Raw genomic sequence first — 24,934 nt, forward strand, 5'->3', positions numbered from 1 at the left:
TGAACAAAAAAAATTTAAAAAAAAATCAAAAAAATGAAATGAAATAAAATAAAATAAGTTAAGACACCAAAGTGGAGGGGCTCATAGGAAAGAGGAAGGGGTTCAGTGGGAGTGGAAAGGAAACAAGAAAGGGCCATATACATGAATAAATTGCCAAAACAGTTAGGATGTAGACATAAATCTTGGGATTGTATTGTGTTAGGATGCTTCGGTTTAAAAATCACTGCTTGAGTTGCTGACTTTAGATTTTTTAAATATTTATTTATTTATTTAGAGAGAGAGAGAGAAACAAATAGAGAGGGAGGATGGGCGCACCAGGGCCTCCAGCCACTGCAGACACACTCCAGACACATGTGCCACCTTGTGCTTCTGGCTTATGTAGGTACTGGGAAATCACACCTGGGTCCTTAGGCTTCTCAGGCAAGTGCCTTAAGTGCTAAGCTAAAGTCGGGGTGGGGAGAGGGGTGGCTGGAGAAATGGCTTAGCAGTTAAGGTGCTGGCCTGCGAAACCTAAGGATTCAGGTACAACTCTCCAGGTCCCACATAAGCCAGATGCACAAAGTGACCCAGTCATGTAAGGTCGCACATGTACGCAAGGGGGCGCACATGAGCACAAGGGGGCGCACATGCCTGGAGTTCAATTGCAGTGGCTGGAGGCCCTCGCACCAATTCACCCATTCTCTCTCTCTCTCTCTCTCTCTCTCTCACACACACACACACACACACACACACACACACACACTTAAAAAAAAAAAAAAGAGCCAGTATGTTGGGCTTGCCTCAAAAGAAAAAAATCCTTAAATGAATTTTGGCTTTGGATTAGGACAGCATTTTCCAACCATTTCTGAAATGGTCCTAAACATGTTTCTTCCATTTTGTACTCTGTATTTCTGCAATGCAGCATTCTCAGCATTGACGATCATGAAATGAAAATATTAATAACTCTGAAAAAACTCGAGCATGTTCTCATCTTACTCTGGGACGTCCGTTTTCCCCTGCTCTCAGCCAACAAAGTTCCTTTTCCCGACCCCACACCAACCCTGTTCTCAATTTCAAATATCCAGCCATGGTTGATTCTTTATACAAAAATAAACAAGCACAAATGTCTCATTGGTATGCAGAGTTCCTTTGTCTTTAATAGATGGTAAAGTCATGTGTATACCAAAGACTTGTCTTAAAACAAATTACTTTATGATATATTATCAGTAAGTGATTTGTATACCTATTTTATATGTCCGTATATCCAGAATCACATAGAAACACCTCAGGTGGAAGAGACTAAGGGTAGAAAATGTTTCAGAAGCCCTGTTCTAGATACCCAAGGCTTAGTGACGCCAAATGTTGATGTCTTTCATGGGTTTATTTATACATTTGTTGGGTTAACCTTCTAAGGAGTTCAAGTCATTGCTTAGTGATGCTGAGTGAGACAAATTATATTTATTCATTCATTGAACAAACAGCTTTTGAGTACCTAATACAGTAAAATTCCCAAAGAAGCAATGTGATGGGTGGAATATAAGTGGGCTCCTTTCATTCACCTCACCCCCGTTTTCAAATGTAGCAGATTACATTTCTTATTATTTGAGGGAAGAGAGGCAGCTTAGCAAGAAAGAGAAGGGAGGATGAGAAAAATATAGGACATAGTAGATGTTTGCCTCTAAAAGTGGAAGGGTAATTTCCAGTATCCCTAGTTTTTGTTTGGGGAGTTTTTTTGTTTTGTTTTGTTGTGTTGTGTTTTGTTTTGTTGTTGCTTTTTCAAGGTAGGGCCTCACTGTAGCTCAAGCTAACCTGGGATTCACTATATCATCTCAGGGTGGCCTCGAACTCATGTCGATCCTCCTACCTCGGCCTCCCAAGTACAGGAATTAAAGGCGTACGCCACCACGCCCCCTAGCATTTTCTTTGATATTTTACTTGAGTAATATCAACAAATGATTACTCTAAGCAAAAGAATTCTAGAATCACTGCTTCCAGTAGGACATGAGTTCAGGCATAAAGGAACATTCCTGTTGATATTGGAGCTGTAATAGACGATGTCACCAGAAAGCACCAAACTAGTCAGATGGTGATGCGTATCCATGGCAGTGCCCCCACGGCTAGCCGGGCTGGCTGAATTTTTCATTGATCTAAGTAATTTGACCCCTCATTTTTAATGATTGAATTTCTGTACTCTACTTAATCAAGAATCAGCAAAAATTTAGTAATATTCATTTAAATAACATTCCCTCAAGGAACTTACATTTTATTGGAGGCACCTGTCAAATTAGCCAATAATTATTGTGAAGTCCATAATAAAGATTTAGACAGAATGGATGGGACCATCCCAACTAAACAAAGGGATAATTGGGTTACATTTCTTATGCATGTTTTAGGAAACTAGAATGTTCGTATTCAGTGCAAATACCTGATCAACTTGTCAAGGATAATGCAACTTATATCTTTATTGGACTAACAAGTGAATATATTAAGCACTACCAATTCAGTAAACCTCCTTCTCCTATGGCAATACAATTTTCTTTTCTTGATAATATTCAACATTATAGTTATTGTTATTGGGCTTACCATTTTGGTTTTTCTTGAATTAATGTTTGAGCCACAGAAAGTCTATTTTTAAAATATTTTATTTATTTATTTATCTGAGACAGAGAGAGAAAGAGAATGGGCCTCTAGCCACTGTAAATGAACTCCAGATGTATGCACCACTATGTGCATCTGGCTTACATGGGCTCTAGGGAGTTTAACCTGGGTCCTTAGGCTTTGCAGGCAAGCGCCTTAAATGATAAGCCATCTCTCCAGCCCAGAAAGCCTATTCTTTTTTTCCCCCGCTGAGGTAGGGTCTTACTCTAGCCCAGGCTAACCTGGAATTCACTATGTAGTCTCAGGGTGGCCTTGAACTCAAGGCGATCCTCCTACCTCTGCCTCTCAAGTGCTGGGATTACAGGTGTGCGCCACCACACCCAGCTCTATTCTTAAACTAAGATGATTATTTTAGAAGCAGGTATAAGCAGGAACTCCATTCATCTATGCCAGTGGGTAAAAGCCCAGTTAGTTTAAGGACATTATGAAAATCATTAAGCTTAAAACTAACATGAGGGAGAAGAAAGTTCCTTTGGGGACCAAAGCTTTTTTGTTTCCATAAGTTGAGGAAATACCAACAACTCCTCAGGACCTACGTCAGCCAGATGCACAAGGGGGCACATGTGTCTGGAGTTCCTTTGCCGTGGCTGGAGGCCCTGGCACTCCCATTCTCTCTCTCTCTCTCTCTCTCTCTCTCTCTCTCTCCCTCTTTCTCCCTCTGTCTGTCACTCTTAAATAAATAAATAAAAATAAATAAATTTTTTTAAAACTTAAAAATTTTTTTAAGTCTGTAGTGTTAAAAAAAAAAAAAAAAACAGAAGCCGGGTGCGCACCTTTAATCCCAGCACTTGGGAGGCAGAGGTAGGAGGATCGCCATGAGTTCAAGGCCACCCCGAGACTGCATAGTGAATTCCAGGTCAGCCTGGGCAAGAGTGAGACCCTACCTTGAAAAACCACAAAAAAGAAAAAAACAAAGTAGGGCTGGAGAGATGGCTTAGCAGTTAAGGCACATGCCTGCAAAGCCAAAGGATCCCGGTTCGATTCTTCAGGTCCCACGTGAGCCAGATGCCCAAGGGGCACATGCATCTGGAGTTCATTTGCAGTGGCTGGAGGCCCTGGCACGCCCATTCTCTCTCTTTCTCCCTCTCTCTCTCTCATAAATAAATAAAGTATATTAAAAATTAAGTAGAAAGGGTGAATTCTTCCTCTCTTCTTTTACTAGGACACCCATCTTCTCCTGCTCTGGGACATCAGAGCCACTAGTTCTCAGGCCTACAGACTTAAACCCCACATGGCACAGAGGATTGGCCACGTGTCTTTCAGATGGGGATGGGGAGGCGTCCCGTAGCTCCCTGGTTCGCAGATCTTTAAAACTTGAACCAAAAGTCCACTACCAGCTTTTCGGCACATCATGGTCTCTACAATCGCCAGTTCCTATGCAAACCTTCCCATATGCACCCATCCTACTTGCTCTGCTTCTCTGGGGAGCTCTGCCCAGTACAATTTCTCATGGCTAGTACGAGATCAAAGAAGAGTGGAGTCCAAAAGTGGCAAGATATTAATATCCTCAAAGTCCTTACCTTGCTCTGTCTGCCCAGTTCTTCCCCTCCTCCCTCCCCAAATTACTTCAGCAGTCAGCAAAACAGCAGCCAACTGACTTTGCTATAAAGAAATCTCCCAACCCCAGGAATGGTTACAATAGGGTCTCAAAAAAAAAAAAAAAAATGCAATTTAAAGGCATAAAATTTATAGCAGGAAACATGAAAGGAACCAAGTTATGCATAAACCATGAGACATATCTGCCAGGGCCCACTTTCTTAAAAGGTTATATCTAATTATACAGGATCCATAAAGGGACAGAGTGGTAGGCATGACCTGCAGAATTTCACACTGCCAAGTCTAAGGGGGCAGGGGCGGACTTCAGTGTTTCTCCAAACAGAAACAACTCCATCTTAGCAATGAGACACATCTTAGTTCTCTGTGACCCTCTGGGTCTTGGTCCCTTTTACATTCTTCTATATTTGCCCACGTGTGTGTGTGTGCGCGCGCACATGCATGTGCCCTCTGTTATCCAGGCCCTGTTAATAATCCCCAACTGTAATGGGCTTGTGAGCATGCAGCTCTTTCACCCTTTCATCCAGAGCAGACATATTTTTATCTTATTTCCTAGCCTTTCATTTCAAGGCCCACTCTCCCCCCCCCTCAAAAAAAAATGTTGAGTTTAAAATGATGTATTCCCAAACCGGGCGTGGTGGCCCACGCCTTTAATCCCAGCACTCGGGAAGCAGAGGTAGGAGGATTTCCGTGAGTTCAAGGCCAGCCTGAGACTCCATAGTGAATTCCAGGTCAGCCTGGGCTAAAATGAGACCCCACCTCAAAAAAACAAAAAAAAAAGATGTATTCCCACTACTCTCTGGTTTACACCTCCATGTTAAACGTCCCCCTCTTCCTTGTTTCAGAATCTGCACAAAATTGAAGCTAGAACCCATTCTCTCTCTCTCTCTCTCAAATAAATAAAAAAAAAAATTTTTAAATATCAATCAACGGGGCTGGAGAGATGGCTTAGCGGTTAAGGCACTTGCCTGCGAAGCCAAAGGACCATGGTTCAATTTCTCAGGACCCATGTAAGCCAGGTGCCCAAGGTAGCTCATGCATCTGGAGTTCATTTGCAGTGGCTAGAAGCCCTGGCATGCCCATCCTCTCTCCATATCTCTCTCTCTCTCTCTCTCCCCCCTCTTTCCCTTTCTCAGATAAATAAATATTTTAAAAAATAAAAATAAATATCAATCAACCCAGCCAAAAGATGGGGCAGGGGGGCTGGAGAGATGGCTTAGCAGTTAGGTGCTTGCCTGTTGAAGCCTAAGGACCCCGGTTCGAGGCTCGGTTCCCCAAGACCTACGTTAGCCAGATGCACAAGGGGTCACACACGTCTAGAGTTCGTTTGCAGTGGCTGGAGGCCGTGGCGTGCCCATTCTCTCTCTCTCTCTCTCTCTCTTCTCTCTCTCTCCCTCTTTCTCTGTCTGTCACTTTCAAATAAATAATTAAACATAAAAAAGAACAAAAAATTTTTTTAAAAAAGATGGGGCAGGGAACTGAACAAAGTTCTTAAAGGAAGAAATACAAATGGCCAACAAACAACTTTTTTAAATGTTCAGTAACTTGAGCAATGAGGGAAATGCATATTGAAACTGTTTTGGAGATTTCATCTCACTCAGGTCAGAATGGCTATCACCAAAAAATGTAATGTGATGAAAACGCCAGCACTGGGAAGACACAGACAAGAGAATCCCTAGGGCTCACTGACCAGACAGGCTTGCCTAACTGCTGAGTTCCCAGCCATTGAGAAACTGTCTCAAAAGAGGAAACAAGGATAGACAGTTACCTGAGGATTGCACCAAGCATGTACCGCGTCCTTAAAACAACCTCCTCCTAAAAGACAGGGCTATCCTGGGTTGGGGACTGGCTCATCAAACCGGCACAGAACCTAGAATGCATAGCATGTACCTCGAGTTACATTCCAGATATTTCTAGATTACTCTTCCTGACTGCTACCCACAACATTTTCTCTCTCTCTCTCTCTTTCTTTCTTTCTTTTTTTCCTTAAAGTTTTCTTGGCAGAGACTCTACAAATAGTCAGTACTGACTCTGATAGGAGCTCTATTCCTGGCCTTACCCCAGATCCTGTGCAGCTGTGACCAAGGCTTCCCACATGGTCAAATGGCACGTCAAACACACTATGACCTGCCACGCCAGGCAATACCAAAAGCCACTTTGGATTAACTTTGACTTTTAAGTGAAATTGTTATTCGAGACTGCCTTTGCAGCCTTGGAGAAGGGCACGTAATCTGTCTCTTTCTATACTTGAAAATAATAATAATAATAATAATAGATGTGACAATAAAATCTCTCTAAGTTGATTCATAGAAAAAAGATAAAGCCATACAGACCATACAGGGCCACTGCTGGAACCATGCCACACAAGCGCCTCGAGATGGTTTTTGCCTTGGAGTGTACACACACCTCGTATCTCTAGCACGTCTCCTTCGGCTGGGTTTCGAGCCTCTGCGCCCGGGATCTACCAGTTTTTACAAACGACAACTATGGATCTGTCTTGGAGCAAACTTGAGTCAAATGAGAAAATGACTCACTCGCTGAAGCACACATATCTCAGCGTCCCAGCGCCAAATGCAGCTTGCGTCTGGATAATCCGGGCCACAGCCCCGCAGACAGTGACGGCTGGTTCTCCTTGCTACTTACTCTGTGCCAGGAGCTGTTGTCACTGTTTGCCGTGTGACAGCTCTGCAGTCCTAACAAGCAGCCCGGGGTGTAGATGTTCATAACTCAACTGTTTTGTTCAGTTGGTTGGTTGGCTGTTTGAATGAGACCCTGTGGATCAAACCAAGGCTTTGCGCATGCTGAGCACAGGCTATGACCCCAGCCATAAACTATTTTTTATTTTATTTTTATTTTTCAAGATTTAGCCAGGCGTGGTGGCGCATGCCTTTATTAATCCCAGGACTCGGGAGGCAGAGGTAGGAGGTATCGCCGTGAGTTCGAGGCCACCCTGAGACTCCATAGTGAATTCCAGGTCAGCCTGGGCTACAGTGAGACCCTCCCTCGAAAAACCAAAAAAAGAAAAAAACAGATTTTTATTGCTATTATTTACTTATTTGAGAGAGAGAGAGAGAGAGAGAATGGGGATGCCAGGGCCTCCAGTCTCTGCACACGAACTCCAGAAGCATGTGCCACCTTGTACAACTGGCTTACATGGGTTCTGGAGAATCAAATCTGGGTCCTTTGGCTTTGCAGGCAAACACCTTAACTGCTAAGCCATCTCTACATCCCTAAACTGTGTGTTGTTTTTTTTTAAAAAAAAAAAAAAAAAACTTTAAAAAATTTTTTTTGTTCATTTTTATTTATTTATTTGAGAGTGACAGAGAGAGAAAGTGGCAGATAGAGAGAGGGAGAGAGAGAGAATGGGCGCGCCAGGGCTTCCAGCCACTGCAAACGAACTCCAGACGCATGCACCCACTTGTGCATCTGGCTAACGTGAATCCTGGAGAATCAAGCCTCGAACCAGGGTCCTTAGGCTTCATAGGCAAGCACTTAACCGCTAAGCTATCTCTCCAGCCCCTAAATTGTGTTTTAATATAAGGCAACTAAGGTACAGATGGTGCGATTTGTCTTCCGGAGAACACTCAGCCGTGCTGTATAGTGATGTCCAAAGGAGCATCCGCTGGCTTAGCCTTTACACCTTACTGCATTTGAAAATAATAGCAGCAGCCACGTGCATACCAACCATCACACCAATACTGTATGGAGATTATCTCGTTAAATCCCCATGGCAGACATCTCCATCTCCATGATGAAAGTGAGATTTAAAGAGTTAATTTAGGCTGGAGAGGTGGCTTAGCGGTTAAGATATTATATATATAACATTATAATATATATTATATATATAACATAATCATGCTCCCAGCATGATTATAGAACCTGAGGTGAAAGAAAATACTAAGCTACACTGCTCAGTCAACCACAGGCTCTACCTACAGCCTTCCACCAAGATCCTCTCGTCCACTGGAAGGATATGAAAATGTGCCTGTTGGATGTAAGGAAGATAGGAACTCCTCTGGGGTGTCCACTCTGTGGAGTTGCAGACAGGCCAAGACAGCAGAGTCCTGGGAGGAACATCGGCTGGTGACCCTTAATCAGTAAGGAGGCTCCTGCAGGGCAGGCCCAGCCTAGGTGGCTCAGGGCAGAGGAAACCTCCCGCCCCCAGCTTCCTCCCTCCAGCGATCCCAAGACTCTGCCAGCACTGCCCCCAGCAACAGAGGCTTCCTGAAGCAAGACTGGTCTCTGATCTGCAGGTTTGGGACCTAACTTCACACAACCTGGGCCATAGCTCTTGGAGTCTCTGTGACCTTAGCCACAGGGCTCCAGAATGTTCCTGTCTCGCGTCCTCTAATCCCAGCAGGCAGGGGTCAGCCACCTGAAGTCTGTCATGGACCTGCACTCGCGACCATTTTCTTCTGCCCTTCTGCGGTCAAATTGCCCTTGGTACAGTCAGGGCACCTCAAAGTTGTGCCGGGCCTGAGAAAGAATCTCGAGACTCCACGGTTTGATGATTTGGAACTTGGGGGCTGTGGGAGAGAGGATAAATATTTCAGTGGTAAGGACTTTTGAGTAAGCAGGAAAGGAAGAGAAGAAAATGGAGGTTCTCTTTGGGGCAATTAACCCCACCAGTGTAGGGATCATTGAACCAGGTGAGAAAAAGAAGGGCAACTGAAGGCCAGTCCAGAAAATGGGAGTAGAAAATGAAAAGATAGCTCACACTGAAGCCTAGCTCTTCAGGCTTGTATCTGCTGTCCTCTCAGACCCTCCCAGGAGGTCACGCCCATCTGCTCTGGTGTGCTAAAAAGAACCCATCAAAGGCTGGCTTAGAGGTTAAGGTACTTGCCTGCAAAGCCTAAGGACCTATGTTTGACTCTCTAGATCCCACGTAGGCCAGACACACAAGGTGATACAAGTACACAAGACTGCACATGTGGTACACACGTCTGGAGTTCCATTACAGTGGTTGGAGGCCCTGGCATGCCAATTCTCTCTCTCTCTCTTTTCTCTCTCTCTCTCTCTCTCTCTCGCTCTTTCATTAAAAAAAAAAAAAAAAAAAGCCAGTCTGTTGGATTTGCCTCCAAAAAAAAGAAATCCTCCTGGAACTGAGCTGATAACCTCCTCCATGTAGACCAGCTGACAGAAAGCTGGAAGAAGCCATTCTGCATGCAGTTCAATGGGAGAGAGAAAAATCACCAGTGAAGACACTCAACAGTGGACACGGCAAGCCTTATATTTGGCCAGCCAGCCAAATGAGCCAGCGGGTGCAATAGTGGCACGTCTGTCATGGTGGAAACCAACTGCCCTCTAATTGGACTGGAGGCCTGCTCCATGGGAGGGAATACATCCCTGATACTGAAAAGCTAGAACAGGCATAGTCATGAGCCCTAGGGGTATAACTTCTGCTGCTGTCTGGCTAAATGTATATACTATGCTCACCAAACTGCCCAGTAAGCACTTCTCTTAAGGTTCATACACATATGTTAATACTACTCTCACTTTTGGTAGAGAATCTTCTCTTTTCAGAGGGCAGTGACCTTGGGATGACTCAGAAGACATCATGGTGCTAGAAAGAAGTGACCGGAGTGCTCAGTACTGCAATATCTCTATCACACCTTCCAAGGCTCAGGGTCTAATGCGGAAGAGGTGGCGGAAAGAATGTAAGGGCTAAAGGAAGGGTAGGACTCCTTACAACGTGCTCCCCCCAGACACAAAATGCCCTGGATATCCATGACCTCACAGGGCCTGACACTACCTACTCAAGACCATCATAATAGGAGGAAAAGATGATGACATCAAAATAAAAGAGAGACTGATTGAGAGGCGGAGGGGATAGGATGGAGAATGGAGTTTCAAAGGGAAAAGTGGGGGAGGGGAGGGAGGTTATTACCATGGGATATTTATTATAAACATGGAAGTTGTTAATAAAAAAAATTGAGAAGAGAAAAAAAAAATCACGACTCCCATCATGCTTTGGACACGCCCCTTTCTTAGCCCCCAGGCCCTGAAGGTGTCCTGTTGATGCTCAGGGACAACAGACAGACAGCATTGCCCCCTTGTGGCCGAAAGGTCATCTCTGTGATGTGCTGGGAGCTTTCCGAGACCGCCCAGGCGGGCACACACTGTGGGAAGTTGAAATGGTTTCTTCCTCGGACTTTCTGGCTGTTAAATGGCCTATGTTTTGTCAGAAAGGTAAGGTCCCAAATGACATGGCCCTGCTCCGTGTACTGTCTTAGCCAATTTTCCACACAGGTAAGTAGAGCTGCCTGCTGTGCCGGGTGGGTGGAAGGAAAGGCAGAAAGAGAGAGAGGGAAGGGACAAAGGAGGGAGAGGGAAGGAGGATGGAGCTCCAGCAAATCAGGGGTGAAGAGGAGAAGGGATAGTTGTCTCTGTTCCCCTGCTGGTTCATTCTGTCAAATTGTAGCAAGCTGATTTTCACTCATCTTAAAACTAAATAAACAAGTAAAACTCTTAAATCAAGACCCATCCTATATGTACCCCTGATGAATAATGAATCTGCCACAGGAAATTTAAAAAAAAAACAAAACAGGGCTGGAGAGATGGCTTAGCAGTTAAGCGCTTGCCTGTGAAGCCTAAGGACCCCAGTTCGAGGCTCAGTTCCCCAGGTCCCACGTTAGCCAGATGCACAAGGGGGCGCACGCGTCTGGAGTTCGTTTGCAGAGGCTGGAAGCCCTGGCGCGCCCATTCTCTCTCTCTCCCTCTATCTGTCTTTCTCTCTGTGTCTGTCACTCTCAAATAAATAAATAATTAATTAAAAAAAAAAAAAACAAGCAGGGAGTGATGGTACATGCCTTTAGTCCCAGCACTCAGGAGGCGGAGGTAGGAGGATCGCCGTGAGTTCAAGGCCAGCCTGAGACTACACAGTGAATTCCAGGTCAGCCTGGGCTAGAGTAAGACCCTGCTTAAAAAACAAAAACAGAGGTGTGGAGAGACAGCTTAATGATTAAGGTACCTGCCTGCAAAGCCGAAGGACCCAGGTTCAATTCCCTAGGACCCACATAAGCCAGATGCACAAGGTGGCACATGCATCTGGAGTTCGTTTGCAGTGACTGGAGGCCCTGGTGTGCCCATTCCTTCTCCCTCCCTCTCTCTCTCTCTCTCTCTCTCTCTCTCTCTCTCTCCTTCTCCCTCTTTCCCTCTCAAATAAATATAAATAAAATATTTCTTTTTAATCAGGCGCTTGCTTGCAAAGCTAAAGAACCTCAGTTCAATACCCCAGAACCCACATTAGCCAGATGCACAAGGTGGCGCATGTGTCTGGAGTTCGTCTGCAGTGGCTGGAAGCCCTGGTGCGCCCATTCTCTCTCTCTCCGTCCTTCCCTCTCTCAAATAAATAAATAAAAATATTTTTTAAAAAACACAGAGAATCATAACCAAACCTAAGGTGGGTAGAGGAGTCATGGAATTAATGGCACTGACAGGGTACAGGTCTGGGCCAGGGGTTCAAAAGCCGTGATACGAGAAAGGAGCTGTGGTACCCAGGTCACAGTCGTCCCCCCCGAAGCCCCCACTTGCTTCTCCCGCACCTAAGCAGGGACTCTTCATCCTTCTTAACTGTCTGTGGTCTGTCTGACCCCCTAAGCTCACCCTCCCCCCAGTACCTCTCCTGCCTCTGTTAAGAGGGGGTGAGAGGCAGGTGGACAGGGAAGAGTGGTCAGAGCGCAGCCGCCGCACCAAGGCAGGGAGTGAGGGAGGCAAGAGGGAGACTTCGCCAGCCTGTTTCCATAGATACCGATTTCAGTTGCATTTTATGACAGCCATGCCTGGAGCGGCATTGTTTGGATGCCTGGGGACAGGCTCCTAAGGAAAATGTGGTAAGTAATTAAAAAAAAAAAAAAATTCTATGCCAGGCATGGTGACACACACCTTTAATCCCAGCACTCAGGAAGCCAAGGTAGGAGGATCGCCATGAGTTCGAGGCCACCTTGAGACATTAGTGAATTCCAGGTCAGCCTGGGCTACAGCGAGACCCTATCTCGAAAAAAAAAAAAAAAATCTGTGTGCTTTCCCTCTCAGTTTTGGGCCAAGAGTCCCCTTGACCTCTGACCCCCTGGCAAGGGTCATCCCTCTCTATCTGCCCCTCTCTGTCTCTCTTAAATAAATAAACACCCATGGGGTTCTCTACTTTGCCAGGTCTCCTTAAGACAGGTGGGACTGGAGAAATGGTTCAGCAATTAAGGCACGTGCCTGCGAAGCCTAAGGACTCAGGTTCGATTCCCCAGGACCCACATAAGCCAGATGTACAAGGTGGCGCATGCATCTGGTGTTTGTTTGCAGCTGGAGGCCCTGGAGTGCCGATTTTTCTCCCGCTGTCTATCTGCCTTTCTCTCTCTCACTCTCAAATAAATAAAATACTTTTAAAAAAATAAAAGACAGACATAATCAGCACCCTCTCAACTCAGCAATCTCAGACAAGTCAAGAAGACAGACACATAAATGAAATGTGTTTAAAAAAAAAAAAAAACTAGTGGAGGCACACGCCTTTAATCCCAGCACTCAGGAGGCAGAGGTTAGGATGGCCACTGTGAGTTCGAGGCCACCCTGAGACTACACAGTGAATTCCAGGTCAGCTTGGGCTAGAGTGAGACCCTACCTCGAGAGAAACAAACAAACAAACAAAAAAACAAACAAACCTAGAGTCAGAGAAGAATTTCTGGAGAGTAAAATCTGAGCTAGGAACTGGGAGAAGCGATTCCAAGTAGAGGCGCTGCCCAGGCAGAGGCTGTGGGAGAAGGATGGTGAGAAAAAAGGTCTCAGTACCTGTGTAGGCGCCAAGAGTCAAATGCAAAGCTGTCAGTAGCAAGAGACAGGGAGGAACACTGGACTGGCATCGGGCAGCAGAGGCCCCTGTGCTGCCCTAAGGCGCCCAGCTGCACGTCCTCTGTGCCCTGCTGAAGGCCCCAACGTCTCACTCGCTGTTTCGGGGAGCTCCGGGCCGCCAGTCTGGTACCTCGGGTGACTTATCTATGCTACTATAGGCAATAACAAGCCACAGAGAATTTAAGCACGGGGAAGACTTGGTCAATGTTTGCGTTTCAAAAAGAATATTCTAGGGCTGGAGAGATGGCTTAGCGGTTAAGGCATATGCCTCTGAAGCCTAAGGACCCAGGTTCGATTCTCCAGGTCCCACATAAGCCAGATGCACATGGTGGTGCATGCATCTGGAGTTTGCTTGCAATAGCTAGAGGCCCAGGCACACCCATTCTCATTCTGTCTCTAATAAAAAGATAAATAAAATAAATCTTTTTTTAAAAAAAAAAAAGAATATTCTAGGGCTGAGGAAATGGCTTAGCGGTTAAGGCATTTGCCTGCAAAGCCATAGGACCCAGGTTTGATTCCCCAGGACCCATGTTAGCCACATGCACAAGGAGGCGCATGCGTCTGGAGTTGGTTTGTAGTGGCTGGAGGCCCTGGTGTGCCTTTTCTCTCTACCTGCCTCTTCATCTCTCTCTCTCTCAAATAAATAAATAAATAAAACATTTTTTTTTTTTAGAAAAAGAATATCCTAGGCCTGGCGTGCTAGGGCACACCTTTAAGCCCGACATTTGGGAGGCAGAGGAAGGAGGATCTCCCTGAGTTCGAGGCTAGCCTGAAATTACAGAGTTGAGTTTCAGGTCAGCCTGAGCTAGAGTGAGACACTACTTTGTGGGAAAAAACAAGAAAGAAAACAGAAGAGAAGAGAGGAGAAAAAGAAAAAGAAATAAGAATATTGTTACTTCCAAGCCCCACTTCCCTATCATGCCTCAGAGAGAGCAGTGAGAACAGCTGACGGAAGTGGTTGACAGTCAAAAAACGAGGACATCCAGTGCCTACCTATCATGTGTCGCGCCCTGTGTTTGATCCTCAACACCACAAAGAAAGGAAACTTCCGTGATGCCTTTGTGGCCATTGATAAATTGAGTTCGCCCTTTCCCAGCTTGTGGTCAAGCATGTTTAGTCGCTGGCTGTGTTGATGGTGCCATCTAGTGGTCGAAGTGTGCCACAACCCCCTAAAGGAACCAAGCAGCGGCTAAAGAATAGTCTTTCTGCCGCGTTTATTTATTTTTTTTTATTTATTGAGATACATTAGATAGGAGACAGACAGACAGACAGACAGACAGACAGACAGACAGACAGACAGACAGACAGACAGATAGATAGATAGATAGATAGATAGATAGATAGATAGATAGATAGATGGGGCTAGAGAGATGGCTTAGCAGTTAAGGCATTTGCCTGCAAAGCCAAAGGACCCAGGTTCGACTCCCCAGGACCTACGTAAGGCAGCTGTACCCGGGTCACATGCATCTGGAGTTCGTTTGCAGTGGCTGGAGGCCCTGGCACACCCATTCTCTTTCTCTTTCTCTCTCTGCCTCTTTCTTTCTCTCTCTCCCTGCCTATTTCTGTATATCTCTCTCAAATAAATAAATAAATAAGATAGATACATAGATGCGATAGATAGATAGATAGATAGATAGATAGATAGATAGATAGATAGATAGATAGATAGATAGATAGATAGATAGAAAGTAGGAATGGGTCAGGGCCTCTAGCTACTGCAAACAAACTTCAGATACATGCACCACCATGTGCACCTGGTTTATGTAGGATCTGGGGAATCGAATCGTGGACTGCAGGCTTTGCAGACAAGTGCCTGCCACCTCTGCCTCCCAAGTGCTGGGATGAAAGACATGTGCCACCACATTGAGCTCTTCTCTGGTTTGTTTTTGTTTGTTTGTTTGTTTGTTTTTGAGGTAGTGCCTCACTCTAGCTCAGGCTGACCTGCAACTCACTTGGAAGCTCCATACTGGCCTTGAACTCATAGCAATCCTAATTCTGCCTCCCAAATGCTAGGATTAAAGGCATACATTGGAGCTGATTTTTTTTTAATTTATTTATTTGAGAGTGACAGACACAGAGAGAAAGACAGATAGAGGGAGAGAGAGAGAATGAGCGCGCCAGGGCTTCCAGCCTCTGCAAACGAACTCCAGACGCGTGCGCCCCCTTGTGCATCTGGCTAACGTGGGACCTGGGGAACCGAGCCTCGAACTGAGGTCCTTAGGCTTCACAAGCAAGTGCTTAACCACTAAGCCATCTCTCCAGCCCTGATTTTTTTTTTTTTTAAGAGAGAGAGCAAGAGTGAGCGAGCGAGAGAATTGGCTCACCAGGGCCTCAGCCATTGCAATCAAACTCCAGACACTTGTCCACCTTTGCAGGTCTGGGTTACGTGAGATCTGGAGAGAGATCAACCATGGGTCCTTAGGCTGCCCAGGCAAGCACCTTAACCACTAAGCCCTCTCTTCAGCTCCAGAGCTCTTTTTTTTTCCCCCCCCTTGAGAGCTCTTTTTTTTCTTCAAGGTAGGTTGTTACTTTAGCCCAGGCTGACCTGGAATTCACTCTGTAGTCACAGGGTGGCCTCAAACTCACAGCGACCCTCCTACCTCTGCCTCCTGAGTGCTGGGATTAAAGACGTGTGCTACCCGGCTTCTTATTCTGTTTTCTAAAAGTTTCTAAAAGTTCAGGGCAACTTCCTCAGACTACAGCCATCTTCTTTATTGTGAACGATAGCTAAGCAGAGTGTAGATTAGAGTTAAGTGTAATTACAGGGAGAATAATTACAACCAGAACATGCAAGGTATAGGAACCTGTGAGCCCAGGCTGATCAGATGTCCAACACCGTTATGTTTCTTAAGAGTGGGTGGCCTGGCATGATGCCTTTAGTCCCAGCACTTGGGAGGCAGAGGTAGGAGGATTGCAGTGAGTTCAAGGCCAGCCTGAAACTACATAATGAATTCCAGGTCAGCCTGAGCTAGAATGAGACTTTACCTCAAAAAAAAAAAAAAAGGTGGGGGGAGGGAGGGAATTACCATGGGATATTTATTTATAATCATGGAAAATGCTAATAAAAATTAAAAGAATAAAAGCATGGGTGGCTGCTTTCTGCAGAACAAAATGTCTCAGAGTCAGGAAAAAAAAAATCTGAGAATTGTAGTTTGAGACTCATGAGTTACGTGATTATATTTGCTACACACTCAGTTATAAAGCTCCTTGCGAACTACTCCCAATTGTTGCCATAACAAATTGCCATTAATTAAGCAGCCTAAGACACTACAGCGGCTGGAGAGATGGGTTAGTGGTTAAGGCACTTGCCTGCAAAGACTCAGGACCCAGGTTCAAATCCCCAGGACCCATGTAAGCCAGATGCAGAAGGTGGCACATGCACCTAGAATTTGTTTGCAGTGGCTGGAGGCCCGGGAGTGCCCATTCTCTTTCTCTCTCTCTCCCCACTTCTTGCCTCTTTCTCTCCTTCTTAAATAAATATTTTTAAAACACTACAAATTTATTCTTTAACTGTTACTCAGGTTATAAGCCTGAAGTCCGTCTCGCTGAGCTAAAACCACGGCAGGCTCCAGGGTATTCCCCTGCCTTCCTGGAGTCCAAAAGCCATTTCCCTTCTTTGACCTGGGCCTCAACCCACCTTCACAGTCAGCAATAGTCTCTCAAGTCTTTCTCCTCTCCATTCTCCCTTTTCTGACCCCTAAAATGATTCTGGACCCATTTGGCTTAAAAGAGTAGCATTTTAGGTCTGGAGACATGACTTGGTGGTTAAGGCCAAAGGATCCAGGCTCAAGTCCCCAGGACCCACATAAAGCCAGATGCACAAGGTGGTGTATGCATCTGGATTTCGTTTGCAGTGACTGGGGGCCCTGGTGCACCCATTCTCTCTCTCTCTCTCTCACTATCTACCTCTATCTCAAATAAATAAGTAAGATTAAAAATAAAATAAAAAGAGTAGCATCCTCATGTTAATCAGCTGGTTAGCAACCTTCACACCATTAGAAACCTTAAGTCTTCTTTGCCACATAAAAGCATAGTCAGAGGCTGGGGTTCATTTTTCTGCCATCCAGGTACATGGGGACAGAGAGATCAAGTACCTATACCAAGTAACATCAGGTCAATCCAATCTACATAGTGCACACCAGTAATCGCAGCATGTGGGAAATAGAGACAGGAAGAGCAGTAGTTCAAGGCCATTGTGACCTATATAACACGTTCAAGGTCAGTTGGGGCCATATGACACCCTTTCTGAGAGAGAGGAGGGAAGGAGAGAGAAGGAGAGGGAATAATGCTGTTTCTGAACGAGAAGTTCTTGGCCCAAGAAAGAGTAATAGCAGCTGTTTAGTAATCCACAGAAATCCATTTCGGGTGGATCTCTGAGGTTGCTTCCAGGAAGGATTAACTGAAGGAGGAAGTCCTTCCCCCAGAGTGAGCCCTTCCCCCAGAGCGGGCGCCCCTCTCAGAGGGGGACTTCGTATAAGGAAGAGCTCCTTCCTTTCTTCCTTCCTTCTCCCCTTCCTTCCTTCCTTCCTTCCTTCCTTCCTTCCTTCCTTCCTTCCTTCCTTCCTTCCTTCCTTCCTTCTTTTCTTCCCTTCCCTATCCCTTGGCTGCCCGAGCTGCTCACTGCCTTCCACCGTGGATTGAAGACCAGCATGGACTAAAGACCCACTGAATCAACTGAAGACCCACATGGATCAAAACCCAGCGGCTCCTCAGGAAGCCTCCAGGCCTTCAGTGCTGGATCGATTGGGACTGCTGAGCATCTTGCCGTGATGGACTGAGCAGCTACTATGTTCCTTGATTCTCGGGCCTGCAACTGCTATTGGACTGCCGTAAACTAATCCAATAAATTCCCTTTTTAATATAATTCATTCTAGCGGCTGTGTTCCTCTAGAGAACCCTGACTAATACAAGAGCCTTAATGATACAAGAAACAAGCGTTGGGCTGGAAAGATGGCTTAGTGGCTAAAACACTTGCCTGTGAAGTCTAAGGACCCAGGTTCAATTCCCCGGTACACATGTAAGCCAGATGCACAAGGTGGCGCACACATCTGGAGTTCCTTTGCAGTGGATGGAGACCCTAGCACTCTGATTCTCTCTATCTGCCCCTTCCTCTCCCACTCATAAATAAATAAATAATTTTTAAAAAAGAAAAGAAACAAGCAAATTTTAAAAAGGCAAAGCAAAAAAAAAAAAATGTATAGCTTCCTCTTCATAAAAAGAAAACAATCTCCTTTTGGCTCCCTAAGAAGCCCATGGCAGTAGGCAAGAGGAGCCGAGAAAAAAGTGGCAGATCCATTTTCTAAGAAAGATTGAGATGATGTGAAGGCACCAGCTACATTCAATATTCCAGATATTGGAAAGACACTAGTAACCAGGACTCAAGGAACCAAAATTGCCTCTGATGGCCTCAAGGGTCGTGTGTGTTTACAGTGAGCCTTGCTGACCTGCACAATGCCTTCAGGAAGTTCAAGCTCATCACTGGAGAGGCAAAACCTGTCTGCCTAACCGCCATGGTGTGGATCTCACTGGAACGAAATGTGCTCCATGGTCAAAAAGTGGCAGACAGAGCTGGAGAGATGGCCTAGCGGTTAAGGCGTCTGCCTGCAAAGCCACAGGACCCAGATTCAATTCTCCAGGACCCACATAAGCCAGATGCACAAGGGACACATGTGTCTGGAGTTTGTTTACAGTGGCTGAAGGCTCTGGTGCACCCATATTCTCTCTCTCTCTCTCGTAAATAAATACATATTTTTTTAATTTTTTTTGTTTTTATTTATTTATTTGAGAGTGACAGACAGAGAGAGGAAGAGGCAGATAGAGAGACCGAGAGAGAGGGAACGGGCACACCAGGGCCTCCAGCCACTGCAAACGAACTCCAGACGTGTGCGCCCCTTGTGCATCTGGCTAACGTGGGTCCTGGAGAATCAAGCCTTGAACTGGGGTCCTTAGGCTTCACAGGCAAGCGCTTAACCGCTAAGCCAATCTCTCCAGCCCAATAAATATTTTTTTAAAAAGTGGCAGGCCATGATTGAAGCTCACCTTGATGTCAAGACAACCAATAGCTATTTGCTTCGTCTGTTCTGTGTGGTTTTTACTTAAAAACAAAACAAAACACAACCACCAGATCCTCAAGACATCCTGGGCAGCACCAACAGGTCCGCCAGATCCGGAAGACGATGATGGAAATCATGACCCCGGGGGTGCAGACAAATGACCTGAAAGGAGTGGTTAATAAATTGATTCCAGCCGGGCGTGGTGGCGTACGCCTTTAATCCCAGCACTCGGGAGGCAGAGGTAGGAGGATCACCATGAGTTTGAGACCACCCTGAGACGACATAGTGAATTCCAGGTCAGGCTGGATCAGAGTGAGACCCTACCTCGAAAAACTAAATAAATAAATAAATAAATGAACAAATTTATTCCAGATAGCATTGGGAGAGCATAGGAAAGGCTCACCAGTTTGCTCATCCTCCTCATGATGTCGTTAGAAAAGTAAAAATGCTGAAGAAGCCCACATGTGACCTGGGAAAATTCACGGCACTTCGTGGGGAAGGTGGTAGTTCTGGAAAAGCTCCCGGAGATGAGATAGGTACTAAGGTTGAGAGAGCTAATGGAGATGAGCCACCAGTCCAACCAAGAGTCTATTTAAAATTCAGATTTTTTTTTTTTTTTTTTTTTTTGGTTTTTCCAGGTAGGGTCTCTTACTCCGGTCCAGGCTGACCTGGAATTCACTATGTAGTCTCAGGGTAGCCTTGAACTCAAGGGGATCCTCCTACCTCTGCTTCCCAAGTGCTGGGATTAAAGGTGTGTGCCACCATGCCCAGTTTATCAGATTTTTTTAAAAATAAATATTCTGCCAGGCCACTGCAAATGAACTCCAGACACATGTGCCCCCTTGTGCATCTGGCTAACGTGGGTGCTGGGGAATCGAGTCTCAAACCAGGGTCCTCAGGCTTCACAGGCAAGCGCTTAACTGCTAAGCCATCTCTCCAGCCCTCAGATTTTTAATAGTGACAAATAAAAGAAAGAGAGAAAAGAAAAAAGAAAAAAACTGCGACATTCCTGCTTGATTACTCTTGCCTACCCATGATACCCGAATATATGTTTGGCACAGAAGCTGCAGCCTTAAAGAGACAGACCAGAAATACTGACACCTCCTCCCTGCAGAAAGACGCAGACAAGCCCCAAGCAGAAAGAGAGACATGGTCCCGGCTTCATCGGGTTTGCTAGTCAGAACAAGCCCTTACAAATGGTGGTGTGACGAAACCGGTGGCCCAAATGTACCAAGATGATCAAACAAAATATGTGCCCCTTTACTATTTTTTAAAAGCCTGTTGGAAAAGACTAAAATATAGAAATACTTACTCACATAGCTCTAGCGATTCAGTTTTTGTTTGTTTGCTTCCTTTTCAAAATCCAGGCTGAAATGTTAAAAAAGAATCTACTCTGACAATTTTTTTTTTCTAACGGATTTCCTGAATTTTAGTGAAACATAGAAACCTTTTTAAGTCAAGCAAAGTCAAGAAGCCACTCCACAGGGACCCTCCTTGTTGGGGCATATGGATCGTGCATTGTGGGATTAGCCTTTAGTTTTGGGTAGGAGGAAATGTCTCTGCTTGTCATGACCCAACATGTGGCTCTGACATTCTTTCCACCCCCCTCCCACAAATTTCCCTGAGCCATGTTGTGTTCATATTAGGTTTGAAGAAGCCATAATTTTTTAAATGACAGATTCAATTGGGCTGGAGAAATGGTTTCGCTGTTAAGGCGCTTGCCTGCAAAGCCAAAAGACCACGGTTCTATTCCCCAGGACCCACATAAGCCAGATGCACAAAGTGGCACATACATCTGGAGTTCGTTTGCAGCAGTTGGAGCTCTGGCATACCCATTCTCTCTCTCTCTTAAATAAATAATTTTTTAAAAAAATATAAATTATCTGTAGAGCAAAACACACTAAAAACAAAGTTCGGAGATACATAGTCAGTTGGAAGTTTTTGCAACATGTGTAACAGGAGAAAGAGCCATAGTCTTAAAAAAGATCTCAGAAATCAACAAGGAAAAGACAGGTAATCCACAACACGCATGCCCAAGAATGATAATGACCATGAGCCCAGAGGGAAAAGATGCAAATAGCTAGTAAACATATGAGAAATCACTCCATCTCTCTGGTGATCAGGAAAATGTAAGTTAAATGTTTATTTGCAAGCAGAGAGAATGGACGCACCAGGACCTCCAGCCTCTGCAAATGAACTCCAGACACACGTACCACTTTGCGCATACAGATGTATGTGGGTACCGGGGAGTCAAACCCGGATGGTCAGACTTTGCAGGCAAAGTCCTTAACCACTGAGCCATCTCTCCAGTCCAGGAAAATGTAAATTATTAAAACATCAGGACAAGGCAGGTGTGGTGGCAGAGTACGCCTTTTATCCTAGCACTCAGGAGGCAAAGGTAGAAGGATCGCTGGGAGTTCAAGACCAGCATGGGACTACAGAGTGAGTTCCAGGTCAGTCTGAGGTGGAGTTAGACCCTACCTGGAAAACAACAACAAAGAGAGCAAGACATTTTTTCACCCATTTCTAGCTGGTACCCACCAACTTTTCAATTTCATCTCGTCTGAAAAAATAATTCCTCCTCTAGAAATGCATCCTCCAGAAATTTCCCTCCACTTCCTCAAAATACATGTGTGAAAATGTTATTCATTTTAAAGTTTGTGATGGAGGAGGGGGGAAGCATTAAAAAGAACCTAAGTGTCCCTCAATGCAGAACAAACTGAGTGAGAATTCTCAAGAGTGGCTTACTAAGGCACTGCAGACGGCAAAAGAATGGGGCTGGCCGGGCCTTTAATCCCAGCACTCGGGAGGCAGAGGTAGGAGGATCGCCGTGAGTTCGAGGCCAGCCTGAGACTCCATAGTGAATTTCAGGTCAGCCTGGGCTAGAGCGAGATCCTACCTTAGGAAAAAAAAAAAGGGGGAGGGAAGGGGGTTGACTTATATGTACTGTAAGGATCCCCAGGAGATAAGTGAAAATAGCAAGTCATGCAGTAATATGAGAGCAGGTCTCATGCACGGTGTATGCAGAGGCCTAGAGAAAGGTCGCAGGAGCAGCAAACAGCATAGGAAGGAGGGGCGAGAGGAGTGGCTTTACACGTTGCCCTGCAAGCTTTTGTGCTGCTGGATTTTTGTTTCAGTGTATAAAGGCTTTGTGCCTTGCAGCCGCCCCCTCCCCCCTTTTTTTTTCAAGCATGGGTATGTGCACAGTGAATTTTAATCTACAGTATTTAGAAAATGTTCATTGTCTCCGGCCATACCCTCTCCCCAGCTCCCCCCCCACCACCAACATCAGAAAATGTCCAAACTATGTTGGGTTTTTAGAACAACACCGTTAAGTTAAGCCCTTCAAATGTTACCCAAGAATCACAAAGACCAGGGATGCCAGATGCACTCAAAGGTCAGCGCCGCAGAGTCGGAATCTCATAATAATTAAAGGAGACGGCGCGGGCAGCGCCGAGCAAACAGGGCTTTTGGAGTCCAGCAGATCGGATTCCTGTCTCGGCCCTGCCCCCTTTCTCTCTTTCTTTCTTGCTGTGACTGGGACTTAAACCTTGCTGAGTCCTGATAAAACGGAGATGAAAGTGCCCAGGCCCCAGTCCCTGAGGCACGCTGTCTTCTCCCCCCTGGAGCCGGGTGTGCGTGTGTAGGGTGGACCGATGCTGCGGCCGGCCAGCTCTAGGAAACTTCGCTCAGGACCTCCATCCACCACCATGGACCAAACTAAAATGTTTCTAGGGCCCCAGCTTGGTGGCCGCATGTTCAAAAACATACCTACGTAGGAAGGCTTGAGTGAACAAAACTCCCTATCTGGGATGGACTTTGAGAGTTTAATCTCTGACAAGCCTCAGGTGATGGGGTTGATCTGGGGACCATACTCTGAGGCCCACTGACCTGAGTATGGACAAGGCGACGCCACCTCTTCCCCTGGCCTTGTAGGAGGAGCTGCCCCCCGGTCTGATTCCCTCTATCCCTTCCCGGGCATCAAAACTCCAAGGCACCCTCTGGTCTGACACCGACCGACCGAAGGCCAGTTTCTGCCACCTGTACTGCATCCGCCCAAGACCGAGTTGGAGGGTGAGGCTAAGAGCTTGACCCAGCTCTGGCCCGGGGCCTGCCCGGGCTGCATGCTCAGCACAAGGACAGGAAGTGTGCCCCCCTTCTGCCTAAGCAGATTGGGAAAGATAACTTTGTTAGCAGGAGAAGGCTGAGCCGAGGGGTCGCGCTCCATAGAATTGGTGCAGTCTGCTCTCATGCATGAACTGCTCCATTCAATAGAGGGCCCTGCCTTGCCCTGACAACTTGTCTGCGCTAGAAATCCTCTCTCGAGTGAAAGTGGCCCCAACTCACCCTCTGACCCTCGGGGCAGGGAGCCCTTGAACCTCGGCCAAATGGTCATGGTGAAGAAAACTGCCTCCCAACCAGGGGAGAAGGACACAGGAGAGTGCAACTTGCCATCTGGTCCTCCCCAGGTAGCACAGGCTCTGGAAATGCAAGATCTGCTCATGAAGGAAAGGACCCCTTGCTATCTCCAGAGAGACCTGGGCTTTCTTCCTCACAACCGTCAGGAAGCAATTGCTGTTTATCACGTTATCACGTTGACTCTCGGCCAAGTATAGACGTCGGTGTAGCAGTTGATTTTGAGTCGATTGAGCTGCGAAAGATGCAACCTGGGCAGCCGATGGTGACGTTGAGACCACTGACTGCAAAGCTTCACATTAACCCATTTAGATATATATATAGAGAGAGAGAGAGACATATACATCTGGCTTTATGTAGGTACTGGGGAATCGAACCCAGGCTGTTAGGCTTTGCAGGCACATGCCTTGACTGCTGAGCCATCTCTCTAGCCCTTATTTATTTGGAAGAGACATAAAGACAGAGAAAGAGGCAGAGGGAGAAAGAATGGGTGCACCAGGGCCCGTAGCCAAGTCAGATGCACTCCAGATGCATGAGCCACTTTGTGCATCTGACTTTATGTGTGTACTGGCAAATCAAACCTGGGTCCTTAGGCTTCTCAGGCAAGCACCTTAACCACTGAGCCATCTCTCCTGCCCAACATGAACCCGTTTGCTGCTCTGTCTCCTGCGAGAAGACACAGTCCTGGATCCAGGATTGAGCATGTTCTCCACCTCTGCTCCTGCCCTGCCTCACCTCAGAGCAGATGCATGCACAGTTCTCTGCATATCCATATACCAAGCATTGCGTCAGGCCCACGCCTTAGCCACCTGTGTTCCCAGCACTGGGGCTGCTTAACAAAAGGCTGTAGTAGAAAGGAAAGGCCAAGTTATACATTGGATGTTGGCTAGAATCTCATTTCTATAGCGGCAAACAAAGCACACACAGATAAACAATCAGAAAATAGGAAAAATTCAAGCCATCCTGGGGTTACTGCAAGAGTGGCTGGGAGCAGGGTTGCATCACATGCCGTTAAAGCAGTGAGAACCGAGGACAACCATAATCGATCAATGAAACAAGAACAGGTAGCTAGCTCCCTGACAGGAGAGGAACCACCCCTCACACGTCAGCCAGGACCCCGGTGAAACCACGGAGGAACTGGTTAGATGAACAAGGGTGCTGCTTCCACGGCGATGCAGACAGACACTGAGGAGACTCAAAATGCACCAAAGCCAAAATCCAGGAGCTGCCGAGAACTCAACACTTACGTAGACTTAAAACACACCCCACCGAGGCTCAGGGAAGCTTGCCGAACAGGGGGCGGGAAGAATGTAAAGCCGCGGGGTGGGAGGGAATATCAGGAGACCTAGCCCTCCCCACAATGACAGACCGCTGCTCTCCCAGCTCCCAGCCCACAACTCCATGGTGGACACCAGCAATCCCACGAAGGAGGGCCC

The 24,934-nt window shown here is 46.1% G+C and overlaps 1 pseudogene; it reads left to right on the plus strand.

The window, feature by feature from the left end:
- The window catches only part of LOC123455975, a 54,476-nt pseudogene extending 31,017 nt beyond the window's left edge, over positions 1–23,459 (plus strand).
- The last annotated feature ends 1,475 nt before the right edge of the window (positions 23,460–24,934 follow it).

The sequence above is a fragment of the Jaculus jaculus genome, chromosome 19, assembly GCF_020740685.1.
Source record: "Jaculus jaculus isolate mJacJac1 chromosome 19, mJacJac1.mat.Y.cur, whole genome shotgun sequence".
Classification (NCBI taxonomy): domain Eukaryota; kingdom Metazoa; phylum Chordata; class Mammalia; order Rodentia; family Dipodidae; genus Jaculus; species Jaculus jaculus.